Source organism: Uranotaenia lowii, chromosome 1 (assembly GCF_029784155.1).
Source record: "Uranotaenia lowii strain MFRU-FL chromosome 1, ASM2978415v1, whole genome shotgun sequence".
In the NCBI taxonomy this organism is placed as follows: Eukaryota; Metazoa; Arthropoda; class Insecta; order Diptera; family Culicidae; genus Uranotaenia; species Uranotaenia lowii.
Window position 1 is genome coordinate 143,429,975 of NC_073691.1, and position 16,381 is coordinate 143,446,355.

At 37.6% G+C, this 16,381-nt stretch overlaps 1 protein-coding gene across 1 annotated transcript in view; it reads left to right on the plus strand.

Annotated features, from left to right (window-relative positions):
• Positions 1–16,381, plus strand: part of LOC129740363 (protein turtle) — a 908,021-nt gene that overhangs the window by 245,492 nt on the left and 646,148 nt on the right. The gene's annotated exons all lie outside the window — the stretch shown is intronic.

Genomic DNA, 16,381 nt, shown 5'->3' on the forward strand with positions numbered 1-16,381 from the left:
TGAACGAGCCCATCTTGGCCGTTCGCATCCATCGATGCCGGAGGCTGCGGTTGGTCACTTGCAACAGGATTACCCAAAACAACACAAACAACAACAGTGTCACTACTGTTCGGAAAAGGAGCGCCATGTCTGGTATACGCAGCATCACATAAGTGCATTATTATGTAACATTTGAGTGCTTAGCAGTTCCGACAGGCTTTCAGGGTGGGTTCAGTTGGTCCACTTCCTGCTGAAAGGATACCGGAACTGGATGGGCACTGGGCCCTTCCGAAGGCGGCAGAGGAGGGAAACGTCAAGAGGAGGTATTAGTTAAGCCTGGTCAGTTATTCTGTCTTCTGGTGGCTTGGCCGCCCGGATCTGGGGAACGGATCTTGTTTAGTGCAATTTCTTGTCGATGTACGTTGTGGCAGGTCATGTTCAAGCTATCCTTCGATAGTTGCTAATAAAAATTGGAACCTTGCTAGATACGATGGGCTCATTCTGTGCCATGTAAGAAATTCTATATAATTTTTGTGCTGACTTTTCTCTGGTAGCAGTATCCTAATCATGTTTCTATGGGATCAACATATGTATGCATATAATGCTTGTTCCATTAGTGATCGACCGGTACAGAAATCTTTTAAAGTGGATTGGAACCCTACTAGTATCACAAACATTGTGACTCCCCATCATCAAAATTGCATAACCAGAGAAAATTTAAATTTAAGGGGAGGGTTTGACAACTCACCAAGATTGCCGAAATCATAGAAAATGCTATAATTTTACAAAATATTGAGCAAATTTTCATCACAGATTCTGTGTCACAGAACACAGAATTTTGGAAATTTTTACAGATTTCACAGGTTTTAAATATTTTGTAAGGGAGAGTGGGGTATCGTGAGCCATGGGGAAACGTGGGCCACTTTTAATATCTCAGATGTGTGTTGAGATAAAAATCTCGAACCAACTGTCATCGTCGTCGCTTTGCGTGAGCATATATTTCTATATGTTGTTGACTTAAATACGCATCATATGCTTCTTTTATTTATCAAGTTAAAAAAAGTTAGATAAATTTACTTTCATAATTAAAAATACACCCGCTAATTGCATCAATGGGGAACCTAAAATTCATAACAAAATATGCTCGCTCATACGCTTATGATCTTAGTTTTGTCATGATCTTTCACGTGGAAAAGGAATTTTTGTTGAAACATCAATAAGTCAGACAAACGTAACCAATTTGCAAATCATAGCTTGTGGGGAATCGTGGGCCACACATCTTGAATCACCTATATTATTAAGTTTTTATACACATTCAGAACTGAAAATACGTTATAACTATTTTCGTCGTATTTTGTTTATCATCGCGATTTGGATTCACCTCCTTCTTGTAAGTCGATAGTCCGGCTCGTTTTCTGGTTCGATGCACGGTTGTAGACGATACACCCAGCTTATTTGCGGCATCTCGGAGAGAGAGGTTAGGGTTTCGCTTGAAACTACCGGCAACTCTCTTTGTCGTCTCAGCGGCTTCCGGTTTTTGATTTCCCCCCGATCCAGACTTCCTGGCTGTCGACAAACGTTCCCCAAACACTTCAATTACATTTGTAACCGTTGATTTGGCAACTTTTAGCGATTTTGCCAGCTTTGCGTGCGAGAACCTCGGATTTTCGCGATGAGCGAGCAGAATTTTGATACGCTGCTCTTCTTACTTGGACGGCATTTTGACATTCTACACACACACACACACCTTCAAAATGAGGGGTGTTCAGGTTTTTCAAATGCAAAATTGAAAGACATACGTCAAGTTTATACTGACCAAATTTTGACCGTATCACCCTTTATTTTTTATAAAAGCCAAATTTCAAACTCAAACCATGAATCTGGTTCAAGGTTGCATCAAGCAGAAGAGATCCGAATAAATTTTATCTCTTGCTTTAAACTTGTATTATTTTTAAACTTGTATTATTTTCATCAAAGGTTAAGATCGTTGAATTTGCAAAAGAGTTTGGAAGATTGAGCTTGTTTGATTCGAGTACAGAATAAGTTTTTTTCGATAAAATTGAAGGCTCTCCATTCCTAAAAAAAACTTTTTTTTTATGCTCAAATCGAATCAGTTCGATCTACCAGACTCATAAATAAATTCCAAGATTTTAACCATCGATGAAAGCGAATTCCATATTTTGTGACGGGAGGTTTCATTACAAAAATGTAGCTAACCTTTTAGGTTTAGAACCAATTTTCTCAAGTAACGGTTTTAAACGAAACTTTTAAGGTAAAAGTATTTTAAAATAAATAATCATATAGCTACAAAAATAATTTGTTTTAATTTTTTTTCTTTCATCGTTGAGTAAAAAAAATCACAGATAAAAACCAGTCATCGGAACCCTCTCCATGAGTCGGTTCTTCGTACGCATATATCGACATCGGACATCGAAGTCAACGGCCCAAACCGTAATTTAATGAGTCTCGCTCAACAGATTAATAAAACTGGATCCAATTTTTGGAAACCAGAAATGAAGCATATCTTGAGCTAATAATGTGGGTTATTGACATTCCACTTGAAAATTTTCTCGAAGCATTCATATCTTGATGAGTTATGATTATGTAAGATTTTGTTCACATCAATAGAAACTTTGCTATCTGAATGAGATATAGGGGAAAGGTTTCCTAAATGGGCCTATCGGGTTAAATGACCCTACGGCTGTTTGATGAAATGGCTGACCAGACAGCTTATCTGACCAATGCATTTTGAGGGTGATACGCTTAGAACATAAGGCAAGAAAGCATTTTATGAATTTACAAACTCAAAAAAATTTAAAAAATCAAACAAGGTTTTGATACATTTTGATGTAATATTTCGACTTTTAAAAATTATACGTAAAGAAGCTTAAAACAAAAACTTGGATGGTTTTTGTTTCTTACTCAAATTAACTTAAGAAATAAAACATATTTCAGCTTTTGTGGAGGTTTAATAATGATTATATAGTGCAATAATAAAGTGTTTTTGTATGCCCCCATCATGTTTGTAAAATGCCTCCATCCTAAAATAACAGGTTAAATAGAATAAATAAATGATTTTTATCATTGAACCTTCAAATCTAAGCTCTGAATAACATCTTAAAAGAAAATTGAAGATCTAAAAAGAGATTTGATAATGTTTTTCTCATGGATGAACTGCCTCCATAGTATGGCAACCCTAACTTTTGTTTTATTCCATAAAATTGTAAAATACATATTTTTTTATAAAATTTCAGCTTTGTCTTACGGAAATTATTACTTTCTAGCAGTTTCAATGAAATTATACGGAAATATTGCCCAAAAAACAGAAATTTGGTTCAAAACATAAATAGGCGCATTTAGCCCGCTCGGTTTGAGGTTCGGCATTTTAGACAACACTTATAATAAAATCGTTTTCTTGGAAACAGAAAAAAAATTTAACATAAAAATTACTCCAATGTATAGAAAACTGATGCCTGCACACGTGTATATAGTTTTTGTACACATATTCGATGTGATATTTGATTAAATCAGTGTTCTGCTTAATAGGCGCATATAGCCCGCTCCTCCCCTAGTCTAGATATGAGCATCTCAAAAACTGATGTTATTTGGCAATGACCGTATAGAGCATGGGTGGCCAACATTTTCAACAAATGGGCCAAATTTCAGAAATGAGACTGGCTGGCGGGCCAAAACAAATTGTTGTGAAATATTCGAAGAAAACGAATAATAAAAGATTTTTAAAATGCTATAAAAACATTTACCTGGGTCACATCAAGTATAGATAAAGCTTGCCAGATTACCCGATTTTATCCGGGTTTTCCCAGATATTTTATACAAAATTTGGGAAGAGTCCGGTCCGGTTGGGTGCCCTGATTTAATTAAAAAGCCCAGACTGGAAAAATTTTGGCCACCTTAGTATAGTTTCATATTAATGAGTCATTTCTGTTACTCGCATGTTTTTACAAATTTTGCTCCATTTTAAAAATAGTAGGAATATTATGCTATACGAAATGATTTATCCTTTCCAACTTATGTACAGTACCGTTCATAATTGTATAGAAATTGAAAACACGCGCACTGCCACATCGACTTTGAACTTCCATAACTTTTTACTCTGATGATATTTTTTGATCAAATTTTCTGCGTAAGATAGATCAACTATCACACTATTATATAACAAAATTTGAGCTTTCTATAGTTTGTGTTGCCTGAGTTACAGTAGTTCTACGAAAATCGGACGTTTTGGACTTTTACCATTGAAATTGCAATATCTCAGAAACTACGATGCGCATTTCATTGAAATTTTGCAAAGAGATTGTTGAAATATTAAGTTAGCATGTCTGAAGTTTTTGAAAAGTTCTATCGAAGGAATCAAAAGTTACGTGAGGTACAATATTTCAGGCAAGAACAAAAAAATTCGATTTGTATAGAATTTTGGACGAATGTTTCCATAGGAAAATCATATCTTAAAGCTTAGTTCTTTTAGAAATGGGACAGTTACGAATGCCTGTATCTCAAAAACTATTCGTTTGAACGAAATAGTTTCTATGAAGAAAATGAAGGTAATGTTATGATCTTTCATGAAAAAATTTGAAAAAAAATATTTACTGTTTTTTGTTAAGGAAATTTCTACTTTATTTTTGGTATCTCCCATTGGCCGGCGCACACTTTTCTCAGTCATGGTATTGATCAGTTTCTTCAACTTATACTTCGTAAAATCTATATTTTAGGTGGCTTCACCTTCCTTCTTCAATTTCTGATACTTTTCGGTCCAATACTTCTCTTTTAAAAGAAACTGGAAGCATTTCAGTGAATATACAGTTGTTTCGAAATGAACAAATTTGATTATTTTTGATCACATTTTTTAACGTTTTTTTTTTTGTACCGGTTTAACAGCTTAAGAGCTTTGGAACTATCAAAAAATGGTTGTTTGAGGTTGGGTTTCAATGAGTCATCACTAGGCAACACTTTCAGCTTATCGGAGAAAATTGTTTTGGACATTTCAGCGATCTACCCTTAGTTTTTCGTTTATTGAAAATTAAAAAGGCTGGTATGAGACTTGACTTCCTTGATGACCCTTAACCGTTGTTGCCGATCATGTGCTTCACTCCAATACTTGATTTGAACTTTGTGGACATTATTGACAGTGTTTGCATACTTATCCACCACAAAAACTCAGTAATTCTTTGAATAATCAACGGTTTTGTCAGCTATCAATTTGATAATGACGAATTTTAAAGGAAACTGTGCAAAATTATTTTTTTCTTTTTCTCTTGCATCGTACATATCTCAAAAACGAGTAAATTTTAAATTTTGAAAAAAATAGGTCGAATAGTACTTTTTACAGGCAACAAAATGCTGTCAATATTTTTAATATCCAATAACTAGTTAACGAGCTATTAGCAAATGAAAGTGTCCCATTTCTAAAAGAACTAAGCTTTATGTTTTACAACCAGTAAATCTAATTCTATCAAAAATTCAAAACAATTCCGATTTCAAAACACAAATGGATCATTTATTCTATTTTTCTTTTCTTTATTGCTTTTGGCAGACATTTTTTGACTGATTTGTGGATGGAAAACATATTGTTCTCATGAATCGTCCAAAATTCTATAGACATCGCATTTTTTGGCTCATGCCTGAAATATTTCACCGCGCGTAACTTTTGATTCCACCGATAGAATATTTCAAAAATTTCAGACATGCTAACTTAATGGTTCAACAATCACTCTGCAAAATTTTAATAAAAAGTGATGCATACTTTCGGAGATATTGAAGTTTGAATGGTAAGAGTCCAAAAAGTCCGATTTTCGTAGAACTTCTTTATCTCAGGCCACACAAACTATAGAAAGCTCAAAATTTGTGATATAATAGTGTGATAGTTGAACTATCTTACGCAGAAAATTTGATCAAAAAATATCATCAGAGTAAAAAGTTATGGATGTTCAAAGTCGAAGTGACAGTTCGCGTGCTTCCAATTTCTATACAATTATGAACGGTACTGTAGATCAATTTTTTCAAGGCAATTAAAACTTCCTTGGTTTATTCATCCCAAAAATGTCAAATAGTGTGACTACAATGAATATTAAGTCAATTTCATGATAGTATTAAAAATGAAGGCCCATTTTTCAAAGTTTTCAAGTTTATCGTTCTTCTTAGAAAATGTTTATAGACAAACTTAAAAAAGCCACAGATTGTAATTGTTGAAATAAAGTATCGTCACATGATTTTGACATTGAAAAGAATACTTTTTCAACGAACTGTGGTTATATCATAAATAATATTGATTTTTCATAATACGGAACTCAACCTTAACTCAATCCAACTATTTTTAAATTTTCCAGTACCTCGATTTGATAAGTGTATTGGAAAAGCCTTTTATAAACAGGATGAATACGAATTTGATTCTTTGATAATCATTGCACTTATTGTAATTTAAAAATTTGGAAAAAAAATCGTTCTTCTGAGAGATTTGTCAGTACAAAACCGATTCTAGTTGAATTCTACTACCAAACTGTAACATTCTACGAGTACTCAATTATAATTGATATTGATAGAAAAAATTGAGTACCGTAATCCGTGGTAAGATTGATCACTTTTTCCAATATATTTCGATTTTTTTTTGTTAAGGAGAATATGGCATGTTTTATATTTTTAAAACCAGTACTGGACTCCAATAATCGTAAAACATTGATTAGACACGAATGCCATAATGCTGGTAAAGTGTCAAAAATAAAACCTAAAAAAAAAAAAAGTAAAACATGGATACAGAAATTTATTAGACAACTTTAAATTTGATTTGAAAATCGTTTTCGTCTCTGTTTAGAATTTGATGCTTTGTGGTTACATTGATCAGTCTCTATTCTGACGGTTTTACCTAGTTTCATTGATCATAAAGGATACAAAACACCCTCATAATATTAACAAATATTTATCATTTTAACCTGGATTTTTAACGTTCAATTTTAAAAATATTTATAATCGAAAAAAGAACTTTGATGCTGCCTACATTTAGGGGCAAAAAATAATAATTGGTAAATAGCTTGAGCTTCGAAATACAAATGAAATTTAACTTCACTCATTCCTCTAGGCCCTCCCACTATTTCCATTTTCATTTTTCTTCAAAGTTAACGATTTGATAAGGTTCCTATGCATTTATCCAATACGGGCTTACTTTAAAATATCAAAATTGTATCATTAAATGATTATAAAATAGCTAAGCTTAGCTTAGCTTGATTGACTACTCACATCCACCATTAATCATTGAACCCGTAATGCTTTGTTTATTTTTTGTGATAAATTTGAATTCAACAATTCCATTTAATCGCCTTAATCTATTCCATCTAATCGCGGTATCAACATATCTCATCTTGATATCATTTTGTTTTCCCCTTCTGATCGGGTTCTGTTTCTTTACTGTCACTGACTATTTCTCAACAAATCTGTTCCACTACGTCAGGAATCAAACAAAATTAATTTTTCCAAATGATTGTTTTTATTTCAACGGGCTACAAACTTGTATTTGAAACCTGTGTACACATTTTTAACCTCTATCTATAGATTTCCTAAAGAATATTGAAATCACCAACTTTTGCTAAAAACAACCAAAAAAAGATTATCGAGTATCGGTTCACCAAAAACTGGAAGCATTCCAAATATTAATCAAATCCACGGATATGGTTGAAATGCAAACAGGAAGCAGTGCTGCATAGTAAAACAGAGTCAGCGAACTCTTGACAAGAATATTATTGGAAAAGTCAGGTCGGATTTTTCCAGTATTGATATTTATTCGTTTCATTGAAGATTTTTTTTATGGAGATAGTTTTCAATTGTTTCCGAAATGGAGTAAAAAGATGAAATTTGTGGTTGAATATGTATTGATTTTTTTCATAGAAGTATCAAGACTTGCATGGTGACCAGCTTAAAAAGCAAAATTTTCATATTTTTGCATGGTTGATAGATTGGATGATTGTTGGGTTACAGCGACATAAAATTTCATGCTTTACATAAAAATCAATTTAAAACAAAACTGAATCAACTTTTTTTTCTTAAGCCTTCCAGAAGCAGTCCAATGTAAATGAACCTAAAATTATAAACTGTATAATAACTTATAACTGTACCAGTAGTTGCTACCATGTATCCGTCCCCAGATCTAAGCCAACTCATATCCATAATCCCATCTGATTTCCGAAACTCGGTTTCCATCCGGTAGAGCAACCGGAAGCTGCTCTGTCGCAGTACATGTGTGTATCGAGTCGGACAAAATAAAAAAAAGAGATTGAGACCAAGCGACGACGACGACCGAACCAGCAGCCTGAATGATGTGGGACCATCTCTGGTACTCATCATAAATTTAGGTTTCGTAAAGCTTAAAGAGAAGGGGAGGGGGGGGGTGTCAGAAAAGGGGAACCAAAATCGTCAAGTGGCCAAAACATACCAGCTCATTCCGGTAGCCATGTTTCTGTGGATGTGTAGGTGTTATGCTAAAATATTTAAATCACTCTCCGCTCACGCCTCCAGCAATGTTTGGCGAGTTGGATGGCCAGGATACGAATGCTGTTTAAATCCATAGTCCTGCAAGCTGCTGCTGCAGCCTGTCCTTTCTGGTCGAATTTCCGATTGGCAAATCACCGTGTTTAACTGTTCAAGACAGTGCTACCGGTATATTGAAATAAGTTTTTGTGAAAATGTTTTATATTTCACCTCGCTTCTGCTCAAAAATGGGTGTACTCATTCAAATCACAGAACATCAGTTCAAGGGGATTTTGGAAATAGATTGTTTATTATACAATTTTTCGTTTTAAATTGGAGCGTACCTTCAGTTTTTTGTGGGTCTCACCGAAATGTAGAACAAGAAAAGAGACCTTACAAGACGATCCTAAACTGAATCCGGAGACCAAAGACACTACACACAAAAGTGGATTCAGTAAACACCGACTTCACCAAAGCGAAGTGCGGTTACCCAAACAGGTAATTGTTTCAGAAATGATAACTTAAGTCGTTTACAATGATGTTGCGAATCGAAATTTCAACTGCATGGTAAAAAGATCGTATAAAATGTTGTCTGAAGTCGGATGAAGTTTAAATCGGATTTGATAAAAAGTTTGCCATGTTTGTAAATTTTGAAATGGTTTTGCTTCCGCGCGGACTTCAAGGGAGAAAACCAAAGTTATGTTCTCTCTGCAATCAGCAGTTCATCCAGATGGCTAAAAATCAGATGGGAAACGAGTAATATTGGCCAATCAGGAGACTGAAAAATATTTTCGCTGGCATCGATTTAGAGGTTTGAGAGCAAAACCTTGCGCTCTCTTGAATTCTTTCGATAGGTACGAATAAGTTGTCGGATAACGCGCAATTGGTGTAGTTTTCGTCGTTTGAGAAAGAAATTAAATTCATGTATGTATATTGCCTCCACTTTGGTAGGTTAATGCTGCTTTTTCAACTTTCATACGATCTTTCTATAATGTATATGGAACGTATATCGAAACAGAGCAAGAATATAACTACAAAAATGTTTGCTGGGTAATTGCGCTGATGAACCAGCAAACATATTTGTAGCTATAATTTCATGCTGTTTTGATATACGAAGACTACATCAATTTGGCGTTATTCGACACCTTATTCGTATCTACCAGAAGAATGCAAGTGAGCGCAAGATTTTGCTCTTACAGCCTTCAAAGCGTCGCCAGCGACAATATATTTTCCAGTTCTTTCATCGATAAATATAACTCAATTCCCATCTGATTTCTGTCATTTGGATGCACTGCTGGTTTCAGAAAGAGCATGACGATAAATTCCTCACACGAAGCTCGTGCGGGAGTATAGTGTGTTTCACATAGAATCTGGTCGCATCTTTTCATTTACTGCAGCGCCCCTAGTTGTCACATCGCGAATGTATTGACAGAGTTTTGATCCGGATGGTTTGTTTACATGGTGGTGAAAATTTCATCAAGATTGAAGCAGTCAGTCAAAAGTTTTGGACGATGGAACGCGAAAGGCGAGAGAAAATTCTGCACACTCACGAAACCGACGTGGTCAGGGGTAAAAATTGCGAAATTCCAGAAATATCCAAAATCGACTGTAAATTCGGTGTTGCAACGTTACCGGGAGACCCTTACGGTGGATCGAGCAAAACAAACCAGGCGTAAAAGTGAAACATATGACCGGAAGCTGCGAGCAAAGGTAATTCGATCAGTTCACAATAATCCTGGAATCTCCTGCGTGAAGGCTTGAAGTCGTATCATTCAAGAAAACACCCCAACAGGACGCTGAAACAAAACCTGGTTGCCAAAACCAGGGCAAGGAAGTTGTAGGAGAAAATGTTGACCAAGTACAACGGATGCATTTTGATGGACGATGAAACTTACGTCAAAATGGATTTTGAACAAATACCCGGTAACAAATTTTACCTTGCGAAGCGTAAAGGGAATGTTGCGAGTAGATTCAAATTTGTTTTCGCAGATACCTAAATTTGCCCGTAAGTTGATGATTTGGTAAGGGATCTGTAGTTTATTTGTTTATTTGTTTATTTAATTTAAATCATCTGACACATGTAGGTGTCTTCATGATCTAGTTGTGGGAAGAAGACTAAGATTTTCATCACTGGGGACACAATGAATGGAAATATTTACTAAGAAGAATGTCTCCAGAAGAGGGTTTTGCCATTCATTCGGTCCCACAAAGGTCCGGTGAAGTTATGGCCGGACCTGGCAAGCTGCCACTACAGCCAGGATGTCGTTAAGGCGGCATCCATAAATTACGTAACGCAAAAAATGCACTTTTTTGACCCCCTCCCCCCGTATGTCACAAATCGTAACGCTTCGACATACCCCCCTATGAAAATTACGTAACGCTATCTATAACCCTCCCCCCCCTCCGTCTTCCAATGATTTTAAATACTAATTTTCGAATAAAAAAAAAATTACATAATTTTTTAAACGTTCTTTAAAACGGATTTATCCATCTAAATCGCTTCTTAGTACTCATTGATGATAACTCTCTGATAAAATAAATTAATTGTCTTATTACGCGTTGGTGATCTACCTTGTTTACTTTATTTTGTTCAAGTAGCATTACTTGTTATGCTAAATATACGCCACTTCATTATATTCGTCGGAATAATCCGAATCAATTGAGAAAAAATAGTAAAATTTCCTTCTAAAGATTGGATTGAGTTCTTGGGGGTAAATGTACCTAATATTCGGTTTTCCAACGGTTATTTCACGGATATTGTCGCGTCTCTGCTTAAGTACTCTAGCGGGCGAAAATTGTGGATGACAGAATTGTGGTAGAAGTAGATGATTGTCATAGTATGATAAGAAAAAGGAGGCAACAATCGCCATTGCTATTTGAGAACACGTTAACCAGTATCATTATCGTTAGTTTTCTAACAGTGAATAATCTCCTGGTAATTTACTGCGCACAGCTTAGTATGATTAAAATAGCTAATAATCCTTTATATTTAGATAGCTTTCTAGCGATAAAAGTTGAGCTGCGTAGCCGTAGTTGATTTAGTGCCAAGTGCCATCATAAAACCGCTCGCAACCAAAAACGTAAGACAATATGTTATTTAGAGAAATCAGGTTATTATTCCTAATTGAACCATTTTGATAGATTTCCATCATATACTCACCTTAAACCGTGAACTGCATCTTCCGTGCTAAGGAGAATACTTACCTTCTCGAACATACTCACCTGGAATACACCTGTAAGAACAATCTGTAAAGAAACATAAATTTACCATTACTAAATACTTACCTTACATTAGCTTAGATACTCCTGCTAGTTAAATCAAAAGCTGCTAGAAAGAGTTGAGAAGTTGAGTGAAGTTGGAATAGCAGTAAAATCAGTAAACGTAAGTCATCATTCGAAAAATACTATACACACTAAGTAACACTGAAATCAATTGTAATTTTAGGATTTTTTTAATACAACTGTTATTAAAAAAACGGAATCATCGCCCACCTCATTCAACATCGAAAACTCATATTAAAAAAATCGTTTAAGACTTCCAAGGTGATGAAGAAGGTATCCTCCGCCCAGAATGAGAAGACCGCAACGGGAACTGTATCGAAAAGAGGTCGAAGTCCAATGAAGGTACCAACAACAACGTGTATAGGTGCTTCGTGTAGCTTTCCGGGCCTGACTACCAATATGCTACAGTGTAACAAATGCGGGTCATGGTTCCACTTTAAATGTGTAAGTGCTTCCGACGATGCACTTTCACGTGCGTGGTTCTGCAAAGGCTGCTCCCTCGAACCCTCGGATGTCCCACCGAAAAGGGGAACCAAATCCAAAGGAAAGGAGCAAATGACACCTCATTCCGTTAAAAGTGCAACTAGTCTCTGCCCTGTTTGTAATGGTCAACACACAGATGAAATGGTGCAGTGCGATGCATGCGACCAATGGTACCATTTTCAGTGCGTGGGAGTCTCAGAGACCATTGCCGATATCAGCTGGAGATGCGCTAGTTGCGAAAAGGGTAAAGGTTCACAAAAACACGTAAGTTTCATTAGAGATGTCCCTGTATTTTCTACTGTACCCCCACTAGAAATTGATTCATTATCGAACACGATCGTTTCTTCGGATAATACGCGATTTCTTACCGTGCCGATAACGAATATTCCCCCAAATGTTCTCACTTACACCAGTATGCCCGCGAGCACGTTCGAAACAAAATATACGTACCCCCATCCTCAGCTAGTGCCAACCTTGTGCAGTGCCGAATTCACGAATGCCAATCTGTCGTGCATTTATAACACGTCCAATCCAACAACAGCAACAGCTACAACCACAAACGTTTTTGCCAGTTCACTGACAACGTCTAGGATCGATCCCCATGTTTCGACATCAACGGAAATACCCGCCTCCATTTATTCTAACGATCGCCGTGTCAACCAGTTTATGGGTTCTACGGATCACCAGAAGCAGAAGGCCCCGAGTTCCACAAGGTCATCGATCAAACAACGGCGTGTGTCGTTGGAACTTCAGAAGCTGCTAGAAGAGGAACGTCTCAACGAAGAGGAGTATAAGAAAAAAAAGTCAATTATGAACCGTCGTTTTGAGCTTTTACAAGAAGCAGCTAGCAACTCGTCATCTACCTCATCAATCCCCGAAACTGAACCAAAAACGAAGGTGGCAGAATGGTTGGACCGTTCACTTCCTGAATACACCCAGGCGCCTAGGATGGAAAGCCGCACACTCCAGCAACATCCGTTTATCCAACAGCTTAACAGTGGAAATCCGCAAGAAGATGATAATCTTCACAGGCAGAGTGTTCCACTTAATCAGCTGATACACCGAATGCAGCTAAATCCGTATGCAACCAATACACACACTCGTCCAAACTTGGAGAAGGAAAGCTTCATTCCGGTGCAACAATCCACCCCGCAGCGTACCATCGGCTACCAACAAGCACACATTGACAATTTGAATAATTTTTCTAACAGTCAAGCACTAGCCCGTCAAGCTGCATCACGTGAGCTGCCTTCTTTCACTGGCGTTCCCGAAGAATGGCCGCTTTTTATTTCAACGTTCTACACTACCACGTCTATGTGCGGGTACACCCAAGAGGAAAATCTCTTAAGACTCCAAAAAAGCTTGCGTGGAAAAGCATTCGATGCTGTGAAATGCATGTTAATGCATCCCTCCAACGTTGAGTGCATAATATCAACCCTAAAAATGTTATTTGGGAACCACGAAGTTATCATACACAATTTGATATCGAGAATTAAGTCCACGCCACCGCCCCGTGATGATCGGCTCGAAACGATTATTGAATTTGCCTTGGTAGTTAAAAATCTTTGTGCTACAATTGTAGCTTGTCAGATGGACGAATATATTAACAACGCCGCGCTTGTGCGAGAGTTAGTAGATAAATTACCGACACAATTTAAGGTGGATTGGGCTAAACACAGGCGATTGAACTCGGATACTGGACTTAATACTTTCTGCAGTTGGTTGTACGATTTGGCTGAAACTCTTTCTCCTGTTGCTGCGTTATCGAGCTCCGATTCTAGAGCAGTCAGACCTGTACGAAAGGGAACCGGATTTTTGAATTTACATTCGGAATCAGAAGAAACTGACCAGCCTACTTACCATTCACCTCGAGCATGTATCATATGTAAAGGTGAATGCTCTTCTTTGGAAAGGTGCAAACGTTTTATTGAGTTGAGTAGTAAAGCCCGCTGGGCTGCAGTAAATGAGTACAATTTTTGCAAAAAGTGTCTTGGTAAACATAACCGATCCCCTTGCAAATCTCAGAAAATCTGCGGCACGAATGGCTGCACCTATAAACACCATCATCTTCTTCACAATCCTCAAAACGGTTCTACTCCACCAACGCCAGAAACATCGGGCGTCCCTCGTGATTGTAACACACACCATTACACGTCCAACCAAGCACTTTTCCGAGTGGTACCGGTAGTGTTGTATGGCGCTAAAAAGATGATAAGTACGTACGCGTTTTTGGACGATGGTTCGTCGCTTACCCTTATGGAATCATCGCTTGCTTCCGAACTAGGAGTGTCCGGGGAGGTAGAACCACTTTGCTTACGATGGACCGGTGATAAAACCCGTCAGGAAAACAATTCCGAAAAAATAACTATCGAGATTTCGGGTACGAACGCACTCCATAAGCGGTATCGACTCCCAGAGGTTCTCACAGTTTCGAATTTGAATCTTTTCCATCAAACATTGAATATGGATGAAATGTGTAAACGCTACAATCACCTGAGAGGAATACCAGCAGAATCGTACGAAGGAGTTCAACCTCGTATCCTCATAGGGAGTGACAATGCGAATCTCGGCTACGTTCTAAAAGGCAGAGAAGGAAAGATGCATGAGCCTGTGGCAACGAAGACACGGCTCGGTTGGATTGTTTACGGCGGAAACGAGTTCGGGCAACGAAAATATCTGGGCTACCATGGAGTACATATGTGTTCGTGTCAGGGTGAGCAGTATGATTCACTTCACCAGGCCATGCAAGAATATTTTTCGATTGATAGACTAGGTATCACCAAACCAGCAAGTCTAGTTGAATCCAATGAAGATAGTCGGGCACGCAAGATTCTTGAAAACATGAAGCGCAGAGAAGGAGGACGCTTCGAAACTCGTCTTCTCTGGAGATACGACAACATCAGGCTCCCAGATAGCAAACCACTCGCCCTTCGTCGACACCTATGTCTAGAAAACCGCATGAAGAAAGATCTAGGTCTGAAAACATTACTTTACAACAAGGTGCAAGACTATATTTCTAAATGTTACATTCGCAAACTTACCGAGGCTGAAATCGAGGACAGAAGTCAAAGGGTGTGGTACTTACCTGTGTTCCCAGTATTTAACCCCAACAAACCTAATAAAGTACGCATCGTGTGGGATGCGGCAGCCAAAAGCCATGGAATAGCTTTAAATTCACTTTTACTAACAGGACCAGATCAGAATTCCTCCCTTATCGACGTCCTGTTGAGATTTCGTGAGAATAAGATAGCAATTTGTGGCGACATACGTGAAATGTACCACCAGGTACTAATAGCAAAGGAAGACCAACACTGCCAAAGGTTCCTATGGAGAGAGAATCCGAATGATATAAAGATCAGCGAATATGTCATGCAAGTCATGACATTCGGGGCCTCTTGCTCACCCAGTTGTGCCCAATTCGCTAAAAATTTAAATGCCAGGGAACATGCAGGAGAATATCCACAAGCAGCATCAGCAATCACCGATAACCACTACGTAGATGATATGCTGATAACTACAGAAACAGTGGAAGAAGCAATCCGTTTGGCAAAGGAAGTGCGATTTATACATGCTCAAGCAGGTTTCGAAATGCGTAATTGGGTTTCAAATTCCTCGGAGGCTTTAGAAGCATTGAATGGAACGAATACCAATGAAAAAAGTCTAAATCTGGATGCAGAATTGTCAACTGAAAAGGTTTTGGGATTGTGGTGGTGTACAACATCGGACAGCTTTACCTACAAACTATCTCCGAAGCATGAAAAGGAGCTTCTGTCAGGAGCGCGCGTCCCTACGAAACGAGAGGTACTACGCACCCTTATGTCCATTTTCGACCCTCTTGGGTTCTTATCGAATCTGATGATATATTTAAAAATAATCCTTCAAGAAATCTGGCGCACTTCAATAGGTTGGGATGAGAAAATCACACCCAATCTCTTCAATAATTGGCTGCATTGGTTGGCTGTCCTCCCAAAGGTACAATCAGTGAGCATCCCTCGATGCTACCGCTCGGACATAAAGTTAAACCCAGACATTATTGTGCAAATGCATACTTTCGTCGACGCCAGCGAGTTAGGATATGCTGCTGTTGTCTATCTACGCTATGAAAGCGACGGAAATATAGAAACTGCAATCGTTGCCGCCAAAGCTCGGGTTGCGCCGTTAAAAT